The sequence below is a fragment of the Terrapene carolina genome, unplaced genomic scaffold (assembly GCF_002925995.2).
Source record: "Terrapene carolina triunguis isolate 2854851 unplaced genomic scaffold, T_m_triunguis-2.0 Scaffold249, whole genome shotgun sequence".
Taxonomy (NCBI): domain Eukaryota; kingdom Metazoa; phylum Chordata; order Testudines; family Emydidae; genus Terrapene; species Terrapene triunguis.
In genome coordinates, this window is record NW_020664600.1 from 1,231,069 (window position 1) to 1,243,464 (window position 12,396).

The 12,396-nt window shown below is 49.9% G+C and overlaps 1 protein-coding gene across 3 annotated transcripts in view; it reads right to left on the reverse strand.

Moving 5' to 3' along the window:
- CADM3 (cell adhesion molecule 3) overlaps positions 1 to 12,396 on the reverse strand; it is a 111,555-nt gene that overhangs the window by 32,603 nt on the left and 66,556 nt on the right. The window lies entirely within an intron of this gene.

A 12,396-nucleotide genomic window follows, 5' to 3' on the forward strand; every position in this document is an offset into this window, starting at 1 on the left:
GGGACAGCCTGGCACAGCGCAAATCCCCTGCCCATCAGGGACAGCCTAGCACAGTGTGAATACCTCGCCCACCAGGGACAGCCTGGCACAGTGCAAATTCCATGCACATCAGGGACAGCCCGGTGGTGTGAATACCTCGCCCATCGGGGACAGCCTGGTGCAGTGGGAATCCCCTGGCAATCAAGGACAGGCCGGCACAGTGCGAATTCCCCACCCTTCAGGGACAGCCGGGCGCAGTGCGAATTCCCCACCCTTCAGGGACAGCCAGACGCAGTGCGAATCCCCCACCCATCAGGAACAGCCTGGCGCAGTGCGAATCCCCTGCCCATCAGGAACAGCCTGGCGCAGTGCAAATCCCCCGCCCATCGGGCAGAGGCTGGACCAGCAGGACTTGTCCCCTACTCCAAGAGGGACAGATGGATGCAATGAGCAGAATAATGATAAATAATAATCAACTCAAGAGGTGGGCATGGCATGGCATGGAGGAAGTGGGGGAGGGGCGCCTCACAGAGTGGGGGAGGGCTGGCTTATGGGGGTTGGGGAGGCTGAGTCCTGGGGAAGTTTCTGGCTACCCTGGAGCATCAGGGTGGATGGCCCCTTCTGTGGGGTGGGGAAGGGCATGTCAGCCCAAAGTAAAGGGAAGGGAATGGGGGACCCCAGAGGCTCTCCCTCCCATGTTCTCTCTCCCCTTCAGTCCCAGATGGGGGACAGGATGCAGGTGTTGGGCTGAATATCTAGGGAGGAACTTCCTGCTCCAGGCCTATGGCTCCCCTGCCCTCTCAGGGTGCCTGGGTTGCCTGGCTCCCCTGCCCGCCCTTGCCCAGAGCCCAGCTGGCTCCAGCATGCCCAGAGATTCTGGAGGCTGCTGCAGGGAGCAGAGCCAGCGGCCAGCTCAGCAGCAGGCTGGAGCAGACTCCAGGCTTGTGCTGACCACGCAGCGGGTCCCCACGCGGCACGTGCAGCAGGAGAGGCCAGACCAGTCCCTCAGAGGAAATCCATGCTGGGCAGGGGGTCGGGCACATAGCGCCCTGCTACCCTGAGTGCGGGCTGCAAGACTCACGGGGAGTGCCAGCTGTCCCCTCCGTCACGTGGGGCTGTTAGAGGGGTGGGTCTATGTCAGGAGTAGGCAAACTTTTGGGTCTGAGGGCCACATCATATGGAAATTGTATGGCGGGCCATGAATGCTCACAAAATTGGGGGTTGGGGTGCGGGAGGAAGTGAGGGCTCCGGCTAGGGGTGCGGGCTCTGGGGTGGGGCCAGAAATGAGGGGTTCAGTGTGCGGGAGGGGGCTCGGGTCTGTGGCAGGGGGTTGGGATGCGGGAGGGGATGAGGATTCTGGCTGGAGGTGCAGGATCTGGGGTTGGGCCAGGGATGAGGGCTTTGGGATGCACAAGGGGGCTGAGGGCTGGAGGTGGAACAGAGGGGTTCAGAGTATGGGAGGGGGCTCTGGGCAAGGTTGGGGTGTGGGAGGGGGTACGGGCTCTGGGCTGGGGTTGTGAGTTCCACAGTGGGGCCAGAAACAAGGGGTTCAGGGTGTGGGAGGGAGCTCTGGGTTGGGGCAAGGGGTTGGGGAGTGTGGGAAGGAGCTCCAGGCTGGGGCAGGGGGTTGGGGTGTTGGGGGGTGAGTACTCTGGCCAATGGGAGCTGCAGAACCGGCGCTTGGGATGGGGCAGCGTGCAAAGCCCCCTGGCTGCCCCTACGAGTAGGAGCTGGAGGGGGCCATGCCGCTGCTTCCAGGAGCCATGCGGAGCCACAGCACACTTGGAGTGGGGCAAGCCCCCGACCCCACTCCCCGGCTGGAGCTCGGGGGCTGGATTAAAAGGTCTGATCGGCCGGACTCAGCCGGGGCTGTAGTTTGCCCCACCCCTGGTCTATGTGGAAGCATTTAACATGTGTGAGTGTAAGGGGTGTGGGTGTGCGCGCGCATGTGTGTGTACATGTAACGTGTGTATGTCTGCACATATGTAAGTAAGTGTTTATGCACGTATCAGTGTTTTGCAGTTTGTGTGTGAATCCGAGTGTGTGTGTGCGTGTGTTTGTGTATCAGTGTGTGTTTGTGTGTGTGTATCAGAGTGTCTGTTATGGGCTGGGTGAAAACTTGTTATGGATTGAGTTAAACCCCTTTGAGACGGGTGTGAATGAACCCTTCAATTAACTAACTGTCAGGATGAGTTAGTCAGAATCCCCAGCCCTAAGATAAAAGGGGACAGACAGGAGTTTGGACTGAGTGGGCAGAGGCCAGGGGTTTTGCTGAGTAGTGAGTGTGTGTGTGTGTGTGTGTGTTTGTGTGTGCGTGTGCTGTGTGAAGGCAGAACACACAGAAACTGAGAATAGACAGAGAGGGGCTGAGGCAAAAAGCAAGGAAGCCAAGCAGTAGCCAGTGAACACAGTGGGTATCTCTCCACTGCAATTAAAACCTGCGGCTGGCCTGTGCCAGCTGACTTGGGCTCACAGCGCTTGGGCTAAGGGGCTGTTTAATTGCAGTGTAGACTTCCAGGCTCTGGCTGGAGCCTGGGCTCTAAGACCCTGCAAGATGGGAGGGGCCCAGAGTTCAGGCTGCAGCCCAAGCCAGATCCCCCAGGCCACAGTTAAACAGGCCCTTAGCCTGAGCCTCACAAGCCCCAGTCAGCTGGCAGGGGCCAGCCAAGGGTGTCTAACTGTGGTGCAGACATACCCAGTGTGACCCTGGAAGAAGCTAGAGGGAGAACTTTGGGGTCTGTTGGCTAAAGAGGCTTGAAGCTCCTCCCTGCTTTTCAATTCTTTGTGTTCAGAGTACAGGATTTTTTACGTTCTTTGAAATAAACAAAACGGCATCACAGAAATAGCTATCACCAATTTCTACTCCCACCATCCCCACGACCCCAAACTTTGACTAGCCGCTCAGGTCAAAAAGGGGCAACAGCCGGTGTCGTTGCAAGTGTGTGTCAGTGCGTGTGTGTATCAGTGTATGTGGATGTGCACGTGCAAGCTAGGGAGTGTCTCAAAATGGTTTGACCCGGCCGGCCACTCTGGGATGACCCTGGCGAGGGGATGGGGCTGATTGGGCAGGGTGGGCTGGGGGTGATGTGTGTGGCCAGGGGACAAGAAGGGCCATGTGGAAAGCCCAGGCTAGGGATGTGTTGTGCAGCCCCAGGGTCTTTGGGTCCCTGTTTTACAGCTGATGAAGAGGAAGAGTTTGAGGACATCTTCCAGGGAATAAGGAAGCTCTCAACAGACTAAAGGATAGAGGGGAAAGAGCCCAACCACCCACAATTCACATCATGAGGAAGGTCCCCTCAGCCAGGTGTAGTACAAGGGGGACAGACCTTGCTGGGGAAGGGCAGAAGGAGCTGGGGAGCTCTGGCCAAGGAAAACCCCAGGCTGGAGGCCTTGTTACAAAGAGCCGAGCAGGTGCACAGGGCCGAAGGGGAAGCGGCCCAGGGACAATAGTCTGACAAGGGGAGAGAAGGAGGGCAGGGAGGCTGCTGCTAGAGGGTCCCTGGGTTGGGACCCAGAGTAGCGGGTGGGCCTGGGTCCCCCCCCTTCCCCCTTGTACTACACCTGGCTGAGGAGGAGTGTGGCCGGATACAGGCTGTGGCTGGCCCCTGTGACAAAGGGGCTAGACTTTGAGGCTGCAGCCGGCCACTAGAACAGGTGCAGACGGAGGACTGCTGATAACACCAGACCCCCGGAAGGGGCTGAGACCGGAGCAGTGGGCACTGCCAGCAGGCAGTGTCCTGAAGAGGACGCCGCCGAGCAAGGAGCAACCCGGGTCCCCAATGCAGCGGAGCAGACGAAGGGCAAGACACCACACGCAGAAGGTGCTCCATGACTGGACTGAGCTAATTCCCAGAGCATCCAGCGGGAAGCGCCAGCAGTGGTGAGTCGAACCCCATCACAGGGGGGGATACCAAAAAATGCATCACAGTAGCATTTAACTTCAAAAAGGGGAAATACACAATCATGAAGAAGCTAGTTAAACAAAAATTAAAAGGAACAGTCACAAGAGTGAAATGCCTGGGAGCTGCATGGAAACTTTTTAAAAACACCATAGTAGAGGTTCAAACCAAATATGATTTAAAAATAAAGTAAAGGGGACACAAAAAATGCCACCAAAGCTAAACAGAGGAGTAAAAGAGGCAGTTAGAGGCAAAAAGGCATCATTTAAAAACTGGAAGTCATATCCTAGAGAGGAAAATAGAAAGGAGAGTAAACTCTGGCAAGGCAAGTGGAAAAGTATAATTACAGGCCAAGAAAGAAATTGAAGTACAACTAGGAAAAGACACAAAAACTAACAGCAAAAAATGTTTTCAGTCCATCAGAAGCAGGAAGCCTGCTAAACAGCCAGTGGGGACACTGGATGATCGAGATGCTAAAGGAGCACTCAAGGAAGACCAGGCCATTGCACAGAAGCTAAATGAATCCTTGGCATCAGTCTTCAGTGCAGAGGATGTGGAGGAGATCACCACCCCAAGGCATTCTTTTTAGGTGCCAAATCTGAGGAACTGTCCCAGATTGAGGTGTCAATAGAGGAGGTTTTGGAACAAATTGACCCATTAAACAGTAATCAGTCACTAGGCCCAAATGATATCACCCAAGAGTTCTGAAGGAACTCAAATATGACACTACAGAATTACTAACTGTGGTATGTAACCTATAATTGAAATCTGCTTCTGTACCAAATGACTGGAGGATAGCTAATGTGGCACCAATTTTTTAGAAAGGCTCCAGGTGTGATCCTGCCAATTATTGGCCACTAAGCCTAACTTCAGTACCACACAAATTGGTTGAAACTATAATAAAGAACAGAATTATCTGACACATAGATGAATATGATGTGTTGGGGAAGAGTCAACATGGCTTTTGTAATGGGAAATCATGCCTCACCAATCTATTAGAATTCTTTCAGAGGACCAACAAGCATGTGGCTAAGGGTGATCCAGTTGATATATTGCAGTGTTTTTCAACTTTTTTGATGCCAAGGACTGACTTGCTGCCTTCCTAAACTGTGTCAGGGAGATCTCAGGGACCGGCACTGGGCCACGGACCGGTCATTGAGAAACACTGATATTGTGTACTTGGACTTCCAGAAAGCATCTGAGAAGGTCCCACAACAAAGTAAGCCATCAAGGGATAAGAGGGAAGGTCCTTTCATGGATCAGTAACTGATTAAAAGGCAGGAAAGAAAAGTGTAGGAATAAATGGTCAGTTTTCACAGGGGAAAGAGGTAAATAGTAGGATCTCACAAGGATCAGTACTGCAGTTTGTGCTATTCACAAATTATCTGGAAAAGGGGGTAAACAGTGAGGTGGCAAAATCTGCAGATGGTACAAAATTACTGAAGCTAGTTAAGTCCAAAGCTGACTGTGAGAAGTTACAAAGGGATATCACAAAACTGGGTGACTGGGCAACAAAATGGCAGATGAAATTCAGTGTTGATAACTGTATGGCAAAAATAATCCCAGCTATACATACAAATATGGGATCTAAATTAGCTGTTGCCACTCAAGAAAGGGATCTTGGAGTCATTGTGGATAATTCTCTGAAAACATCCACTCAATTTACAGCAGCAGCCAAAAAAACTAATAGAATGTTAGGAACCATTAGGAAAGGGATAGATGATAAGGCAGTAAAAATTATAATGCCACTATATAAATCCATGGTACGCCTACACCTGGAATACTGCGTGCAGTTCTGGTCACCCCATCTCAAAAAAGACAGTAGAAATGGAAAAAGTACAGAGAAGGGCAACAAAAATGATTAGGGGGATGGAACAGCTTCCATATGAGGAGAGATTTAAAAGACTGGGACTGTTCATCTTAGAAAAGTGATGACTAAGGGGGGATATGATAGAGGTCTATAAAATCATGAATGGTGTGGAAGAAGTGCATAAGGAAGTGTTATTTACCCCTTCACATAACACACGAACCGGAGGTCACCCAATGAAATTAATAGGCATCAGAAAACAAACAAAAGGAAGTACTTCTTCACACAACATGCAGTCAACCTTTGGAACTTGTTACCAGGGCTTGCTGTGAAGGCCAAAAGCATAACCGGTCTATCTATGGCTATTAGCCAAGATGGTCAGGGATGTTACCTCTTGTCCCAGGTATCCCTAAACCTCGGATTGCCAGAAACTGGGACTGGATGACAGGGGATGGATCACTTAATAATTACCCTGTTCTGTTCATTCCCTCTAAAGCATCTGGCACCAGCCACTGTCAGATGACAGGATGATACTGGACTAGATGGACCATTGGCCTGAACCAGTATGGCCATTCTTATGTTCTTATGACATGGTCTCCTTGCAAATCAAGCACCACCCAGAGTGATCTCGGGTGATGTACTTAAGGTGGTGTGGTTGTATAGTCAGTTTATGTCCATCGCTGGCCGTCTTGTCACGTCACCAAAGCTTTTGATGCCCCATGATCATGGGCCACACAGCGGCATTCCTTGGTACGCACACTTTGTAATTCGTTGGCCTTCCATTCTAATAACATATCCTCACAACAGCATGGGCAAAACTGGAGTGGCCTATGTGTCACGGGCGCTAACCAAACCTGAGTGTCAAATCCACTCAAACAGAGGAGGCAGCTTTGCCCTTAGTCCATGGGTATAAAAGTTTTCATGACTTTATTTAGGAGAGGCCAGTGTTAGCTGAAACTGACCATAAACCACTCATTGCCATTTCCAGAAGGGGCCTGATCACTCCAAGAATACAGAGGTGAATTTGTAAGTTACAAATGTATCATTTGCAAATTGGATAAAACCTGGGAGAGATTGGGTGGCTGCAGACATACTCTCTAGAGCAGTTGACAAAAGAGCAGTGGAGCAAAGTTCAGAGGTAGATTTTGTATGTCATTCTGATAAACAAAACCTGGACGAAATGTGGACTGTGATTGCCAGAGCAACTGCTCAGGATTACACGTTACAGAAAGGAATCAAGGCTATTAGCACCAGGTGGCTGGGACAGCATATTCCAGCCCCTATTAGCAATTCCAGGGGAGCTCTCAATACTAGAAGGGATTTTGCTTAAAGGCAGCATGATAGTGATTCCTAAGGTGTTACAGAAAAAATATACTACAAAGGATACATGAAAGTCAGGGCCAGCTCCAGGCACCAGCGCAGCAAGCAGGTGCTTGGGGCGGCCAAGGGGAAGGGGCGGCACGTCCAGCTCTTCGGCGGCGGGTCCCTCGGTCCCTCTCAGAGTGAAGGACCTGCCGCCGAAGAAGAAAGTGGCGCGGTGGAGCTGCCGCCGAAGTGCCGCTGATTGCGATCGCGGCTTTTTTTTTTTTTTTTCCCCCGCCGCTTGGGGCGGCAAAAACCCTGGAGCCGGCCCTGATGAAGGTCATTTAGAGCAGTGGTTCTCAACCTGTCCAGACTACTGTGACTCTTTCAGGAGTCTGATTTGTCTTGCATGCCCCAAGTTTCACCTCACTTAACAATTACTTGCTTACAAAATCAGATATAAAAACACAAAAGGGTCACAGCCCGCTGTTACTGAACAATTACTGACTTTCTCATTTTTACCATAGAATTATAAAATACATTGATTGGAATATGAATATTGTACTTATATTTCAGTGTGATACATGAGCCTGTTTTTCACTTGAGAGCCTTGGCTGAAGCCCAAACCCAGGCAGCGCGGCTGAAGCATGTAACTTAATTTCACGGAGCCCCCTGTGGCGGAAAACCCTGAGCAATTGTCCTGCTTACTACCCCCTAATGCCGGCCCTGCACTTCCAGCCCCCCCTCCCAAACCCATCCCTTGACACCCGCCCCCGGGGGCAGCAATCCCCAGGTTCAGATCCACTATCTAGATCAGCTGAGTACCCCCGGGGAGACCTTTGAGTACCCCCAAGGGTACATGTACCCCTGGTTCAGAACCACTAATTTAGAGATTGAAAAATCTAAGAGAAAGGCCAGAGACATTTTAAACTGGCCTCAAATGAACAGCGACATCAAGAACATGGTTAAGGCTTGTTGTATATATCGAAAATAAAGGACAAGTCAGGAGGAAGAGCCCATGCTGGTGGGCTCCCCTGGAACAACATAGGCAGAGATTTGTTGACAGGAAACATTATGAGACAGCCGTACTAGAAGATGCTACCACTAATCAGGTGGCTGTGCACATCGCATCTGGTTTTACTCGTCATGGCATATCTTACACAGTAACCTATGTCAATGGGCTGCAGTTTAGTGGGCATAAGTTTAAGCAGTTTGCAGTGAAGTTTGGGTTTGGACATGTAACAGCTAGTCCCCATGATCCCCAATCCAACGAGCTAGTGGAAAATGGTGTCAAAATAATAAAGCACCTACTGAAAGAAGCGACGGAGTCAGACTTTGATCCACATTTAGCACTGTTAAATTACAGAATGGCACCAATGAAGCCTGGAGTTATCACCTGCTGACATTCTGTTCCACAGCAAATTGAAACCAGAATGCCTGCACTGTTAGAAACTGAGGTCAGAGTCGCTGGGGACTTGCAGACATATATAGAGACAGAGAAGGCCAAACAAAACCTCAGTATGATTTGGCGTCCCAGGAGCTGCCTCCCACTTCATGGAAATGAGGCTGTCTCTATGATGAGGAACAATGGCCGCAAACAGCAGTGGGGTCACAAAAGGGCATGCTGCGATTTTATGAGGCTGTCACCCCAGATGGACATGTACTGCAGAGGAGAAGGTAACACCTCCAAATCCCACAAAGGGTGCACAGTCGGCCATTTGCCTAAGAGGGTCTTAGACAGGAACAATCACAGCAGGGTCAGACAATGGAGACCCAGTATGTGGCACAGCGAGAGCAAGGGGCCTTGCTGTCTCCTAGGGTGACCAGATGTCCCAATTTTATATTTCCTATTACCCCCCACCCCCTGTCCTGATTTTTCACACTTGCTGTCTGGTCACCCTACCGTCTCCTGACAGCAGCAGTGCGGATGTTCCAGGGGAGCCCCCAGGTCTAGGCAGCAGCACAGGGCACCTCACAGACTCACTGAACATTGTTAGTTAGTTTAGTTCTCAGGCGGGTTATTGGTATTTGTAATTGTGTGTTGTATCTGTGACACTGGCAGGCCAGGTGCCAGCTCATGCCAAGTTCCCCAGGCCTCAAAAGAACCCTGAGGAATGCAGAGCTGGAACCCTTCAGTCTCTGCAAATGGACACTGAAGCTGGAGCCCCAGCCCACCCAGGCAGGTGCTGAGCTGTGATCAGTGTGGCAGATAGGCTAATAACTGAACACGCAGCGAGTCTGTGTTAACACAGCCTCCCCGCCTGCACCTCCTGTCCCAGCACCTAGTATGCTTGCAGTTTCGATGGTAAGCTCCATGAGGTGAGACTGTCATGTGCGCTATGTTTATGCAGCGCCCAGCACAAAGGGGCCCCAGCCTGCCTGAGGCCTCTAGGGGCTACTGCAATGTAATGTTATAATTACACACAACAAATCTATGTGACAAGAATATCACTTCAGCTGCAAGTCAGACACTCAGGAGTTAAGAAACGACAGATCCACAGCTGCCGCTGTGCTGATCCTGTGCACTGAGGAGGCAGGGGCCTGTGGGAAAGAGTGCGTAATCTGGCTGGGTCATGATGCCTACATACAATGGGCAGCAATAATGGGCACACACAACCCTAAATCGGGTAGTTTTCTAACATCTGAGTGCTTGGATTGGTGACCTACTTTATACCAGTTAATGGCCTTTATTGCAAAATGGAATTTCCTAAGTATATTTAAAAGGAAAGAAGGGAGAAAAACTCTATCATGTGCAACTGCAACAGCCCCCCAAGTTCTGCAACAACCTCCCCCATCATGCTATACGCCTCCCACAACAACCTTCCTGCAACAACCCCACCATCGTGTATCAGCGGCGGGGCTTAAACCAACTGCTGCCGTGTGGGGTATGCCTACACAGCATTTGGGAGTGAGCCTCAAGAGACTTGTGGAGGGTCAACAGACTTGGAGTAGTGGGGCGCATGCTAGTGCTCTAAAGACAGCACTTTGAAGTTGTAGCTCAGACTCTGAAGCCCACCCCTCTCCCTAGGCCATGTGCAGGTCTAGAGAGAGGTTGGAGCAGGCCCAGCCTGGTTCTCCCCCATTCTGTAGTCACTCCAACAGCAAACAGGCATTCCCAGCATAGTGTGTGTTGCAGCTGCTGCTTTGAATGCTCCTTAGAATGCTCATGTTCCATGCTTAGTTTGGCAATTGCCAGCATGTCCTTGAGGGATGCAAGAAACAGAAGAAACAACAAGGAGTCCTTGTGGCACCTTAGAGACTAACAAATGTATTTGGGCATACAGACTAACACAGCTACCACTTTAAAAGAAACAGAAGGTAAATGGTATTTTTAAACAGTAAAACCGGAACAGAATTGCATCTCAGAAAGAAAAGAACAGGAGTACTTGTGGCACCTTAGAGACTAACAAATTTATTAGAGCATAAGCTTTCGTGGGCTACAACCCACTTCTTCGGATGCATATTGAGTGAAACATATCGAGGAGATATATATACACACATACAGAGAGCAAGAAAAGGCACTTCCCTAGTCTGAGGACTCTGATATGTCCAATTTTATGGAACAATGGCTCCATAATGGGTTTCTGGAAAACAGATAACTTGATAACTATTTTTGATGAGATTACAAATTTGGTTGATAAAGGTAATAGTGTTGATATAATAGACTTAGACTTCTTGAAGGTGTTTGCCTTGGTACCACACAACACTTTGATTAAAAAAATGAGAACAATAGAAAGTTAACACTGCCCACATGAAATGGATTAAAAGCTGGCTAAGTGATACGTCTCCAAATGTAATTTTAAACAGTGACCCATCATTGAGTGGGTGAGCTTCTAGCGAGGTCCCGCAGGGATCAGTTCTTGGCCCTATGCTATTTTAACATTTCTTCCAGGTCATTGATAGCAAACATAAAATCATCACTGATAAAGCTTGCAGATGACAAAAAAATTGGGGAGTGGTAAATAATGAAAAGGACAGGTCACTGACCCAGCAATCCGGATCACTTGTTAAGCTGTGCACAAGCAAACAATATGCACTTTAATGCATCCAGATGTAAAAGTATACATCTAGGAACAACGAATGAAGGCCATACTTACATGGGGGGGGGGGGCTCTCTCCTAGGAAGCAGTGACTCTAAAAAAGATTTGGGGGTCACAGTGGATAATCAGCTGAACATGAGCTCCCACTGCGATGCTGTGGCCAAATGAAATTAATGAGATCCTGGGATGCATAAACAGGTAGACTCTCGAGTAGGAGTAGAGAGGTTATTTTACCTCTGTATTTGGCGCTTGTGTGACTGCTGCTGGAATCCTGTGTCCAGTTCTGGTGCCCACAATTCAATTAGGATGTTGATAAATTGGAGACGGTTCAGAAAAGAGCCACAAGAACAATTTAAGGATAAGAAGACATACCTTATAGTGACAGACTCCAGGAGCTCAGTCTATTTAGCTTAACAAAGAGAAGGTGAAGGGGTGACTTGATCACAGTCTGTAAGTACCTACATGAGGAACAAACATTTGATAATGGGCTCTTCAGTCTAGCAGAGAAAGGTAAAACACAACCCAACGGTTGGATGTTGAAACTAGACAAATTGAGACTCGAAATAAGGTGTAAATTTTCTAGAATGAGAGTAATTAACAGCTCAGTTGGAACAACATACGAAGGATTGTGGTGGATTCTCTCTCCTGGGTAAGTTTTAAATCAAGAAGGGATGTTTCTCTAACAGATTTGCTCCAGGAATTATTTGGGGGCAGGTCTCTGGCCTGTGTTATGCAGGGGTCAGATTAGATGATCACAATGGTCCTTTCTGACCTGGAAATCAAGGAATTTCAAAGGCCCACTGCAAACAATGGAGGTTAGAAGCTAATCAAAGAAGAGGTCCCAAGAAAGTGTTAGGCCCCCTACATCTATCCAGGGGTCATGACCAGCTCCCTCACCCAGCTGGAGCAAGGCAGAGAGGGAGCTGCTCAACCCACAGCCAAGCAGTGACCACATGTCAAACAAAGGATCCCACACGAGTCCTCCTAGAATACTGTGGTCTGCAACCCCTGGGACAGGACCTGGGTTGCTCCCAAGTCTCCCAGGATGGGCATTAAGCCTGGCTGAGGACAGCCCGAGGTTTGACGAGAGCATCAAAACAACTGGGACTGGGAGGGTGCTACCTCCAGCCTTCCCAGGCACCCCCCCTGGCTGGGCCTCATGCACAAGGGGAGCACGCACCATGGAGGCAGAGGGGCAGCTTGTGTATCGGAAGCCGGAGGCAGAGGCAGACTCTCAGCCCTGTCTGGAACACTGATCAAGCCAGGGCCCAGCCAGGGAGGCAGAGCTGGGCCTTGGCCAGAATCCAACCACAGATGAGGGAATTTATCAGCCACGGGTCTAGTATGAGAGAACAAGAACGGCGGGCTG